The sequence below is a fragment of the Podarcis melisellensis genome, assembly GCF_964234715.1.
Source record: "Podarcis melisellensis genome assembly, chromosome: 1".
Lineage (NCBI taxonomy): Eukaryota > Metazoa > Chordata > Lepidosauria > Squamata > Lacertidae > Podarcis > Podarcis melisellensis.
In genome coordinates this window covers 825,137-837,597 of record NC_138528.1, presented here as the reverse complement: position 1 = coordinate 837,597, position 12,461 = coordinate 825,137, and the positions used below count along the sequence as shown (strand labels likewise).

The 12,461-nt window shown below is 47.0% G+C and overlaps 1 long non-coding RNA gene across 2 annotated transcripts in view; it reads right to left on the bottom strand.

Annotated features, from left to right (window-relative positions):
* Positions 1-12,461, bottom strand: part of LOC309373101 — a 123,492-nt gene that overhangs the window by 90,300 nt on the left and 20,731 nt on the right. For both annotated transcript variants that reach the window (XR_014169781.1, XR_014169782.1), the window contains exons 2-3: positions 4,314-4,506; positions 4,015-4,090 (exon numbers count right to left, since the gene is read on the bottom strand). This is a non-coding gene — a long non-coding RNA (uncharacterized lncRNA). The remainder of the gene's footprint in view (positions 1-4,014; positions 4,091-4,313; positions 4,507-12,461) is intronic.

The window sequence follows — 12,461 nt, the reverse complement described above, 5'->3', positions numbered from 1 at the left end:
TGGAGAGGTTTGATCTTCTTGCAGTCCACAGGACTCTCAAGAGTCTCCTCCAGCACCATAATTCAAAAGCATAAATTTTTCGGTGATCAGCCTTCTTGATGGTCCAGCTCTCACTTCCATACATCACTACTGGGAAAACCAGAGCTTTAACTATATGGACCTTTGTTGGTAAGGTGATGTCTCTGCTTTTTAAGATGCTGTCTAGGTTTGTCTTACTCTTCATAGTGTGGGCCAAAACTGAAAGCTCTCTCTTTGAACTCTGCCTGGTAATGCATCATTGAATAAATTCTGACCAGTTGGGAACTGGGTGTGAGGCTCCATACTGGAACCATCAAGGAGAACCTCTCTTACAGGCCCTGCAGAGCAGTTGACAGTCACTGTGGACAATACTGAGCTATGTATGTTCAGGAAAATCCAGCTTCCTATAGCCTCACGTACCTAAGAAGACATCTCTCCTTATGGTTTTACTGCAAGCAAAGGGTATATAAATCTTGTGAAATAAAATAAAACAAGCCATCGGTAGCTGGGCTCTTAATCATCTCCCAGCTCTGTGACTCCTTCTTCTGTTGGACCACGGCCCCTTCCTGGCCATACATCTAAATATATATATATCGGCAAGGCCCTTTCCTCTTAATTCATCTTTTCCATCACCATTTTACAAACTGTCATCTTACAGCTTTTTCCATTTGCCTTTTCAGAAATTCCATTAAGAACAATATTAAAAGCCTCCAATTTCACTGTATCGGTAACTAAGCAAAAAACGTTGTGGAATCTTAAGGTGCAGACTGTAAAATAAATGCGTTTTTAATGCTCCCCCTCATTATTTTGGAGATTTGCTCGCACGACTCAACGTTTAGTACTTAAAAGAGGCTGCTTATCCATAAACTGCCATTTTATACCTTTGCTTATGGTGTACTTTGTGCTAGTCTATTTCAGATTATTTTATACCCGAGAAATCTAAATCATGTGGCATTTAGTTCTCTTTCTCCTGTTGTTTTTTCCTTCTCTCTTAAAAGACGTTTGCTGTCCAGAGAATGGCCATGGCTCCATCAGTGGGTATCTCAGCAGCCTCCTGGCAGCTCTGGGGTGCCTGATAAGATGATGGCAGCCCCCAGTTCCCTTCCTCCCAGCTCCCCATTTCAGCCAGGAGGGGCCCAGAGGCCAGAAAAATGTGAGCAGAATGCGTGGGATGGATTGGGGCAGGGAGAAGGGAACCAGGCAAAAAGGGGTAGACAATAGCTGGTGGACCCTTAGGCCTGACGGACGTGCCATAACTATCTTTTGCTAAGGTTGGGGAAAGTGTCAATGGGGGAATGTGTTCAATGCTTTCAGGAGGACAAAGTTGTCTCCCCTACAGAGCCCATAATAATATTAATACTAATAATACCAATAATACCCTGTCCATCTGGCTGGGCTTCCCCAGCCACTCTGGGCGGCTTCCAGCAAAATAATAACAATGTCAAACATTTACATTTACCTGTTCTATGTCAATGGGGGGTTTCTGTTAAACTCGTTGTCAATAGGCAGGGAGTTCCAAGGTGTTGAATGCTGCTGCAAACCCCCCAAGGGTCCCAATTTCCCAGGGACAGTCCCAGTATCACAAAAGCCACCCCGGCCTCCCTCTTGATCCCAGAATGTTCCTATCTCCCCCCCCCCCCAAGGGCTGCCATCCTCCAGGGGGAGAATGATTCGCTGCTTGTCCTGAGCTCTGCTGATGGTTGTGGCGGCTGCGAGGGGCACCCCATGGCCTCCCCACGGCTGCCCCGCCAGCTTCCTTCCTACAGGAGAATCCCGGAATTAGCCAATCACGTGGGGCCCAATGTGTAAATAATGTATATACAGTGGTACCTCGGGTTACGTACTTAATTCGTTCTGGAGGTCCGTTCTTAACCTGAAACTGTTCTTAACCTGAAGCATCACTTTAGCTAATGGGGCCTCCTGCTGCCATCACCGCCACACAATTTCTTTTCTCATTCTGAAGCAAAGTTCTTAACCTGAAGCACTATTTCTGGGTTAGCAGAGTCTGTAACCTGAAGCGTATGTAACCTGAAGCGTATGTAACCTGAAGCGTATGTAACCTGAGGAACCACTGTAAAGCAGACATTCTGGGGGAACTTCCATTCCTCCTCACCACTATGAGCTGAATAAAGAGCATGAAATCCACTCTCGACTCCGAATATATTTCAGAGAGCAAGCGAGGAGGAGGAGATCCTGCCTTTTCCACCAAGGCCCAGACTTGCTGGATGCACTGGCTTTGATGGGCAGGAAGGGGGCAGGCCTCCGGGGGGGGGGGGAGAAAGAAGGAAGGAGAAGCCCTTGCTAAAATTTATTTATTGGTTTGTGCTTTCCTTTTTGTAAATCTACCAAAGAGCAGAGCAGAGCAAAACATTAGGAGGTTTTTTCAGGACAGTGGAGGGCAAGTGTCCTGTGTCCCATTGGTGAAACTGTCTCTCATGTCTTGCTACGCTTTCGTTTCTATGGGGATATACAAACTCCAATGTTTAAAACTCCTGGTAGAGGACAAGGATCCAGAGATCACGCTCAGGGTGGCCAAATTCTGTGTGACTGCCATAAAACTTAGGGAACAAGCTGTACTACCAAAATGATTAAGGTTTTAAATGATAATTTTAGGTTATATTTTAGTGACCAAGATTTATTTATTTTAAAAAACTGCCGCTATATTTGAATTGTCTCTGTTATATCCAATTGCAATTCAATGTATTCCTGTTGTGTTTTATGATTTCCCTGATATTGTAAGTGACCCGGAACTGGTCTGTGACCATAATAGTAAAATTCAAATTCATTGGTGAAGTGGTGATGACACTCATCCTTCTTCTGATAGGAAGTACTCTGGGGGGACGGGCGAAAGGGGGGTTCGATGAGGGTCAGATGGGGGGGTGAGAAATGTCCCTATTTGCATCTGAGGAACACTGCAGGGTATGTTGCTGATAAGGTTCAGTTTCGATTCCAAAGCCGCGGCGCGCAGCTCTACGTCTCAACTCTAGACCGCTGAAGCTCCGTCTGAATCTCCTCCCCCCAGACACCAGTTCAAGACCCTAGCCTTGCTCCACCTCCTCCTCTGCTCCTTCCTCCTCTGGGTCCGCCTGCCCGCCAGGGTGTTGCCCTTTCTGGACTCTTCTGATGCTGAAGAGTCCCCGGATTCTTCCCCCTGCCTCCGGCGTGCTTTAGGACCTGGCTCCCAATCCGCGCTCCCAGCTCTCCCGTGCGCCTGTGCATTTGAACTTGGCGCACGCACCCAGCCGGCTACCTTCCTCCTGACCTCCTGACTGCTCCTGTCACTGCTTCCCCCTTCGGGGGGGCTCGCTGGATCTGACTTCCCCTCTGTTCCCTCACTCAGCGATAGGGGTGTGGTCAGCCCTGACTCATCTTCTCTTTCCCCTGGAGGGGAAGCCGGCCCTGACACGTGGGACCCTTCCCCCCCGCTACGCTCCGGTGGGGAAGCTGGTCCCGATCTCCAGCTGCTGCTTTGGGAGTCACCGCTGGTCCCTTGCTTCTGGTGCGTCCCTCCCGGGACCCCCCTTGCTCTGGCTATCGGTGCCCCCTTCTGGGAATCTTCCGAATCACTGGACAGGCTCATGGAATCTCTTGCCCCACTGTCATCCTCACCTACGCTGCCCTCAGATTGTTCCCCTTCGCTCTCCGCTTCCTCTTTCCCCTGTGCCTCTGCTCCTGAACCCCTGACAGGTTGTTTTTATTTCGATTACGTATGTCGTGTTTTTAGATTGTGGTTTTATGTTGCAACCACCGTCATACAGGTGGTACATAAATTTAAATAATAATAATATTTTTAAAATAATAATAATCATAATTGCAGGATGAGCAGCATTTGGGAGGTTTCACTGAGCGGGCAGTAGCATCCCCTTGGAGATAAGCCCATCTCATGGCTGTTCAATTTGGGGGATGATCTGGGGGGCTGGGAAGGACCCAGTTTTCCATGAATGCAGAGAAGCTGGGCGAGGTCACCTTCTGAACTGTCATGTCCTCCAGCTGAACTCATCCACAGACAGATTGCACAGGTCTGGGAGTCATGATGGCACCATCATTTCACTGAGAAGACGGCCAGCTGGCTCTGGGGCAAAAAGGAAGAAAGAGAGAGACTTCAGAAAATCTGGTGGAAAGTGCCTTTATATTAATTTATATAATAAGGCATCCAACACTTATCCTGAAGGCTTATTCTTCGTGCATTATGATGGCAAAACGTTTAAGGGGCGGCAGTGAAACAGCGTGAAAATGAAGCAAAATGTCCTCTAGGGAAGAGGAATTAGCATCAGAATATCCTCGCTAAAGCTCACCTCTGGATTGTAGAACACAGCAATAGCAAATCCGCTGCCTTTTAAAGCTGATTTCAATTCCTTCGCTCAGCCCAGCAAAGGAATCATTACCAGGAAGCTCAGCCGATTGGGAGAAGAATCAGAGGCCATTATTTTAAGGAGCATGATCTGACTTGACCCGCACAGATGAAGCCATTCCTTTGCATTTCCAACTCTCCGTCACCAGAAAGAAAAAGAAGACATGGCTTAAAAATAAATAAATCTACATGCAGAATTGTTATAAGAATTCTAAGGTCCCAAATAAAAAATAAACGTCCATAAATGTACAATGCAAACACATACATAGGAATATAAACCATGTGTCTGAAATGGTGTTGTTGTTTAGTTGATTAGTTGTGTCTGACTCTTTGTGACCCCCTGGACCAGAGCACGCCAGGCCCTCCTGTCTTCCACTGCCTCCCGCAGTTTGGTCAAACTCATGCTGGTAGCTTCGAGAGCAATGGGTTTCCCAGCATCAGGGTCTTTTCCAGGAAGTCTTCTCTTCTCAGGAGGTGGCCAAAGTCTTGGAGCCTCAGCTTCAGGATCAGTCCTTCCAGTGAGCACTCAAGGCTGATTTCCTTCAGTATGGATAGGTTGGATCTTCTTGCAGTCCTTCACCACCAGAATTCAAAAGCATCAATTCTTCGGCGATCAGCCTTCTTGATGGCCCAGCTCTCACTTCCATACATCACTACTGGGAAAACTATAGCTTTTACTATACGGACCTTTGTTGGCAAGGTGATGTCTCTGCTTTTTAAGATGCTGTCTAGGTTTGTCATTGCTTTTCTCCCAAGAAGCAGGCGTCTTTTAATTTCATGACTGCTGTCACCATCTGCAGTGATCATGGAGCCCAAGAAAGTGGTACAGGAGAGCAATCCTGAAGTTATTTTGACTCTCCCAATTGACCTCAATATATTTCTCTCAGTGAGGAAGGAAATGGGAAAACCTTCCCTTTGTCTTTCTGCTTACAAATCCTGTCTTAAGGGTGTATCTGTGTATGAATAGGGTGAATCTGTGACCTGGATTCAGGAATTAAAATATTTACCATCACAAAAGAATGGCCAGGCTGCCCAGGTAATGCAGTCAGTGACCATTAACTGTTATCCTGGCAATCAGGATTTCTGCTGTAGACCACCTCCTTCTGTGATGTATGTATGATATTTTTTTGGGGGGGTGGTCTTGAGCTTGTTGTTGTTGTTTAGTCGTTTAGTCGTGTCCGACTCTTCGTGACCCCATGGACCAGAGAACGGCAGGCACCTCTGTCCTCTACTGCCTCCCGCAGTTTGGTCAAACTCATGCTGGTAGCCTCGAAAACACTATCCAACCATCTCGTCCTCTGTCGCCCCCTTCTCCTTGTGCCCTCCATCTTTCCCAACATCAGGGTCTTCTCCAGGGAGTCTTCTCTTCTCATGAGGTGGCCAAAGTACTGGAGCCTCAGCTTACAATCTGTCCTTCCAGTGAGCACTCAGGGTTGATTTCCTTCAGTATGGAGAGGTTTGATCTTCTTGCAGTCCATGGGACTCTCAAGAGTCTCCTCCAGCACCATAATTCAAAAGCATCAATTCTTCGGCGATCAGCCTTCTTTATGGTCCAGCTCTCACTTCCATACATCACTACTGGGAAAACCATAGCTTTAACTATACGAACCTTTGTTGGCAAGGTGATGTCTCTACTTCTCAAGATGCTGTCTAGGCCTGTCATTGCCCTTCTCCCAAGAAGCAGGCGTCTTTTAATTTCGTGGCTGCTGTCACCATCTGCAGTGATCATGGAGCCCAAGAAAGTAAAATCTCTCACTACCTCCATTTCTTCCCCTTCTATTTGCCAGGAGGTGATGGGACCAGTGGCCATGATCTTCGTTTTTTTGATGTTGAGCTTCAGACCATATTTTGCGCTCTCCTCTTTCACCCTCATTAAAAGGTTCTTTAATTCCTCCTCACTTTCTGCCATCAAGGTTGTGTCATCTGCATATCTGAGGTTGTTGATATTTCTTCCGGCAATCTTAATTCCGCCTAGGGATTCATCCAGCCCAGCCTTTCGCATGATGAATTCTGCATATAAGTTAAATAAGCAGGGAGACAATATACAGCCTTGTCGTACTCCTTTCCCAATTTTGAACCAATCAGTTGTTCCATATCCAGTTCTAACTGTAGCTTCTTGTCCCACATAGAGCTTTCTCAGGAGACAGATGAGGTGATCTGGCACTCCCATTTCTTTAAGAACTTGCCATAGTTTGCTGTGGTCGACACAGTCAAAGGCTTTTGCGTAGTCAATGAAGCAGAAGTAGATGTCTTTCTGGAACTCTCTAGCTTTCTCCATAATCCAGCGCATGTTTGCAATTTGGTCTCTGGTTCCTCTTCTAAATCCAGCTTGCACTTCTGGGAGTTCTCGGTCCACATACTGCTTGAGCCTTCCTTGTAGAATTTTAAGCATAACCTTGCTAGCGTGTGAAATGAGTGCAATTGTGCAGTAGTTGGAGCATTCTTTGGCACTGCCCTTCTTTGGGATTGGGATGTAGACTGATCTTCTCCAATCTTGAGCTACAGGGTGGCAATTTCAAAAGTCTATATAAGAGCTTGCACACCAATGTTCTGGGTTCCTCCTCCCTCCTGCATGTGGTGAGTGAGGACCCTGTTGCAACAGCTTTAATAAAGATCAGGCTTTCTAGCCACTTTGCTTCTCAATATTCTCTGGTTGGCCTCTGTTATTTTCTCCTACCAATAGGAACCCAGTTAAGGACTCTATATGGGCTCTTGGATACCCCATAAGGGAAAAGGAGCAGGGTTTTTTTCCTATAACACTGCCCTGGATCATTTTGATTCCCCTTTTTGGAACCTTCTCCAAATTTGCAATATCCTTTCTGAGAGGTGGCGACCAGAATTGCACACAGGGTTCCAGGGGCAGCTGCACCATGGGCTCATAGAATGGCATGATGATATGGCCATACTTGGAGATGGTGCTAGGGAACAATAGATTCAAAGAATTGTGGCGTCGGAAGGAGGCACCAAGGGTCATCTAATCCAAGCCTCTTCAGTGGAGGAGTCATGACTGAAGCCACCTGAGGACATGTGCATGCCTAGCAGACACTCCTCACTGAGATAAGGCCCTTCCCCATGGAGTCTGGTCTGGAAGGAGGTCCTTCCTGTTGAGCAGGGTCTGCTTGCAGTAGGTCTCAGGTTTAACCCCTTGCTTTGCTGCAGAGAACTTGGATAGCCAACACCAGAGGAGACAATACTGGAAAAGAGGATGCGCAATGACAATTTGAGGACTGCCTAGAACATGGGTAGGCAAACTAAGGCCCGGGGCCCTGATCTGGCCCAATCGCCTTCTAAATCAGTCCAGGAATCAGTGTTTTCTTACATGAGTAGAATTTGTGCTTTTATTTAAAATGCACCTCTCGGTTATTTGTGGGGCATAGGGATTCGTTCATCCCCCCCAAAAAAAATATAGTCCGGCCCCCCACAAGCTCAACCAGCCCCCTGCTGAAAAAGTTTGCTGACCCCTAGGCTAGAAAGTCGAAAGGGATCCAGTTCCTCCTTGAGGTCTTCCAGGGTTCCAGGGCATTAAGAAGCAAGAAGCAGAGTCTGGTTCTTCCCATTCTGCAAAACTTGTGGCACTGACCCGTTTACTAAAACTGCTCCCTTTCCCCCAGATGTGCAGTGACTTGCTCTCCCCGCACTGAAACACAAGGTTCCCTCCCTTAAATGGCTTCTTTGGTGAACTATTATGGGGTATGTAGCTTAAGAAGCCAGGAAATATAATTGGCTAATTCACACCTGCAGATAATTATGGTTCAGGCAGAACTGCCTTTGTTGGGGAATTTAATAATGTGATGGTGAAGGAGTAAACAAAATTAGGATAATAAGCCAATTATCCCTTTACTTATTAACTGGGCCAGGACTGAGGAGATATGGGGGTGAGGGGGTTACAGATGTCCAGTGCAAAAGTGCAGAGCCCCCAAGTGCCAGTTCCCCTCCCATTACGCTAGAACTTGGGACTCGCCCAACAAAGCTGAGAAGCAGGTGATTCAGGAAATGCAAAAGGAAGGACTTCTTTGTCACGTAATAATATAACCCAATAGCCCCAGTTTTACAGGATGAGGCTTATGCAGTAAGGATGCAGGACAGAGCCTCCTCAGTGGTGGCGCCATAATCAGGGAGCAATGTCAGTGCTAATATTTTTGCAATTTTGACACCAAGCAAACCGGTACTTCTCTCCTCAGGTTTTATAGGTTTTTTAATGAGGAACCATTTTTGTCTCTTCTTCCGTGTGTTATAGCTGTTTTTAGCTGTCTCTCTCTGCTGGGATAGAATCATAGAATGATAACATGGTACAGTTTGAAGCAGGGTTGCCCACTTGAATAAAATATTGTGGGGGCCCAGGTAAGCCCCGCCCTGCAAAATCGGTCACACCATTTGAATGGGAATGCCCCTCAACTTTGAGGGGGCAGACCCTCAAATATTTTAATGTGGAGACCACAGGCACCGGGATCACTAGGAATTGGCTCCTATGGTTTGAAGCTACCCTAAGGGGTGCCTAGTCCACCCCCACAACACAGGAATCATGGCTCAAGAATCTTCGGGAGATGGCCGTCCAACCTCTGCTTAAAAAGCTCCAGTGAAAGGGAGTCCGCCACCCTCTGAGGAAGTCCCTTCCATCGTCAAGCAGTTCTTGCCCTCAGAAGATTGTTGCTAATGTTCAGTTTTAAGACAGCATCTTCATCTCCACTGGGGGGTTATTTAAAGACATCTTTAAGGCCATCACAAGGCTCTTTCTCAACAGCATGCAAGTTGGCCTCTTCCACGGAGGGGCAAACAGGATGCCATTGTCCCCTCTCGACAGAAGGGCTTGCGAGATGTGTGCATCATCAGCCTGCGTTGGGGAAGGGGAGAGAAGAGATGGAGGGGAAATCATCCCCAAAAGATGAAGCACGGAAAGGAGCTGGCTCACAACACCATTCCCCTTGTTCAGCAAAGCTGAAAGTAATTTCAGTGCCGATTCAGCAAACGGGAGGCCAGCGAGGCGTGAAAGGTTGTCCGTTTTGTCTTCTGGTATGTGCTGAATTGGCTTAGTCAAAAGGAGAACGATTATGGCTCCATGTTTATTTGATGCTGGAGGGGTGTTGAGGGAGCCCGACTCCCTCCTGGGGAAACCCGCTCTCTGTGCTCTCCAGGGAAGACTCTCCTTGTGTACCTTGAGGTCCTCAGAAAAGTCCTGCTGGATCAGGCCAGTGAGTCCGGTGTCCTGTTCTCACAGTGGTCAACCAGATGTCTCTTGGTAAACCTGCAAGCAGGACTTTAGCACAAGTGCAATGTTCCCCTCTTGTGCAGCAGCCTCTGCTTAACAATCTCCAAGGAGGGAGAGTCCACCACCTTCCAACAGAGTCTGTTCCACTGCTGAACAGCCAGTGGACTTGTAATCTGCTGAACCAGGTTCGCTTCCTCGCTCCTCCACCTGCAGCTGCTGGGTGACCTTGGGCCAGTCACACTTCTTTAAGTCTCTCAGCCCCACTCACCTCACAGAGTGTTTTTATGGGGGAGGAAGTGAAAGGAGAATGTCAGCCACTTTGAGACTCCTGAAGGGGAGTGATAAAGCGGGATATCAAATCCAAACTCCTCCTCCTCTTCTTCTTCTTTTTCTTCTTCTTCTTCTTCCTCCTCCTCCCTTCAGAAAGTCCTTCCTGAAAATCCTGCCCTTTGGACAGAGGACAGACTCCCTCTGAACAAGGTGGATTCTCCTTCCTTGGAGGTTTTAAAACAAAGGATGGTTGGCAATTTGTTAGGGATTTTTTCCCCTGTGATGCCTGCATTGCAGGGGTTGGACTAGAGGAGCTTTGGGGTCCCTTCCAACTCTACATATGATGCTGTGAGTTTTATGACCGTGAGTCTTAAATATGGCAGCAGCATTTGATGCTCCTGATCTTGGTAATCAAACTGTTATAAGAAAAAACCTGCTCCTTTTCCCTTATGGGGTATCCAAGAGCCCATATGAGGTCCTTAAGTAGGTTCCCCATTGGTAGGAGAAAATAACAGAGACCAACCAGAGAACATTGAGAAGCAAAGCAACTAGTAAGCCTGATCTTTATTAAACTGTTGCAACAGGGTCCTCACTCACCACATGCAGGAGGGAGGAGGAACCCAGAACAAAGGTGTGCAAGCCCCTATAATTGCCCACCCTATAGCTCAAGACCACCCCCCAAACATCATACATACATCACAGAAGGAGGTGGTCTACAACAGAAATCCTGTTTGCCAGGATACCTGATAATGGTCACTGATTGCCTGGGCAGCCTGGCCATTCTTTTGTGATGGTAAATATTTTAATTCCTGAATCCAGGTCACAGGCTCATCCTATCTCTGCACAAATATGCCCTTAAGACGGGATCTGAAAGCAGAAAAACAAAGGGAAGGCTTTCCCATTTCTTCCATCCTTGCAGAGAAATATATTGAGGTCAATTTAGAAGAGTCAAATTGGTTTGGTAAATTGGTTTGACTTTAGGATTGCTCTCCTGTACTATTTCAGACACATGTACTCTCCTGTACTATTTCTGTACTTTTGCATGTGTTTGCCTTGTACATTGATGAATGTTTATTTTATATTTGGGACCTTAGAATTTTTATAACAGCAGGGAACAACTTCCTTATGAAGGAAGGTCCCTTCCAAAGCTACACTTCTTCTTCTTTGGTGATCCCTCGTAGCCAAGTAATGTTGTCTTCCATAAACATGGTTTTAACAACTGTACTACATTTTTTTAAGATTTGCTTTGAGACAGTCTTTAAACCTCTTTTGTTGACCACCAGCTTTCCATTCTTGAGTTGGGAATAGAGTAGTTGCTTTGAAAGATGATTAGCAGTCATCCGCACAACATGACCAGTCCAGCAAAGTTGATGTTGAAGAATCATTGCTTTGACACGGGTGATCTTTGCTTCATCCAGGACGCTGGTATTAGTTCACCTGTCTTCCCAAGGAATGTATAATTTTTTTTCGGAAACACCATTGATGGAATCTTTCGAGGAGTTGGAGATGGCGTTTGTAAGTGGTCCATGTTTCACAAGCAGACAGTAAGGTTGGTAGTACAATAGCTTTGTAAAGAAGCATTTGGGTTTCCCTCTGAATGTCCTGGTCCTCAAACACTCTGCACTTCAATCAGAAGAAAGCTGCACTTGCAGAGCTCAGGTGATGCTGGATTTGGGCATCAATGTCAGCCCTTCTGGAAAGAGAACTGTCCAGGTAGGACAAGTGATCAGCATGGCTACAATTCTATGACTGCAGGGGCCTCTTATGTTTTTAATGAGGAGGCACATAGAGGAGCTGCCTGTTCTTCTTCCACCCACCAGTTTCCCTCCCACCAACACCCTTCTCCACCATCACTAACCCCCCTCCTCCTTTGACCATACAGCGCAGACCGGGTGCGAATCCTGCTTCCACCCTGACTCTGCACATTGGAGGAGAGCGACATTGGGAATCCACTGGACACCTCTGGTTCTGCCTTCATTTGCATCTCATCTGCCAGAAGTTTCCTCCAAGGCTGCTGCTCACGGCTGCCAACGGATACAGGAGCAGGATGGAATGCAAAGCGAGGTGTCCAACGTACGGCATCCTAATATGACTGATGCATAAAACAAGAGTGTAAACAACGGCGCCTCCATTGTAGCCTGAACCTCGGTGCTTCCAAAAGGCCCCACTTTAATGAGATGTGCAGGAGCTCCAGCAGCGGCAACTCAGGCTGAACTAATACAAGGCAGTCCTTTAAACAAGGGACCAGAACCCGCCCATACGTAATGCGAGGTGAGGCTGCGTCTGGGTCGCTGTCAAGCGTGGCTGCAAATCCACGGTTTGCTTATTTAAAACATTTCTGTTGCCTGGTGGTGTTTGAGGGACGTTGGCAAGAGGTTACACTTGGATAGTGGGAGACAGCAATGCAAAAAAGTCTCCAGATTGCAAGGCAGGAGTGAAACAAAAAGTTATTATCAGCTGCCCACAGATGACTGCAAACAATATTAACCACCGTCAAACACAACTATGGAAACCACCAAGCCAGAGCTCAGGGAAGCAGGAATGGGACGGCCGGGTGCCAAGTCTGCCTCTCCAAATGAGCTCCCTACAGATTTCCCTTGGGGGGGATTTGCATTG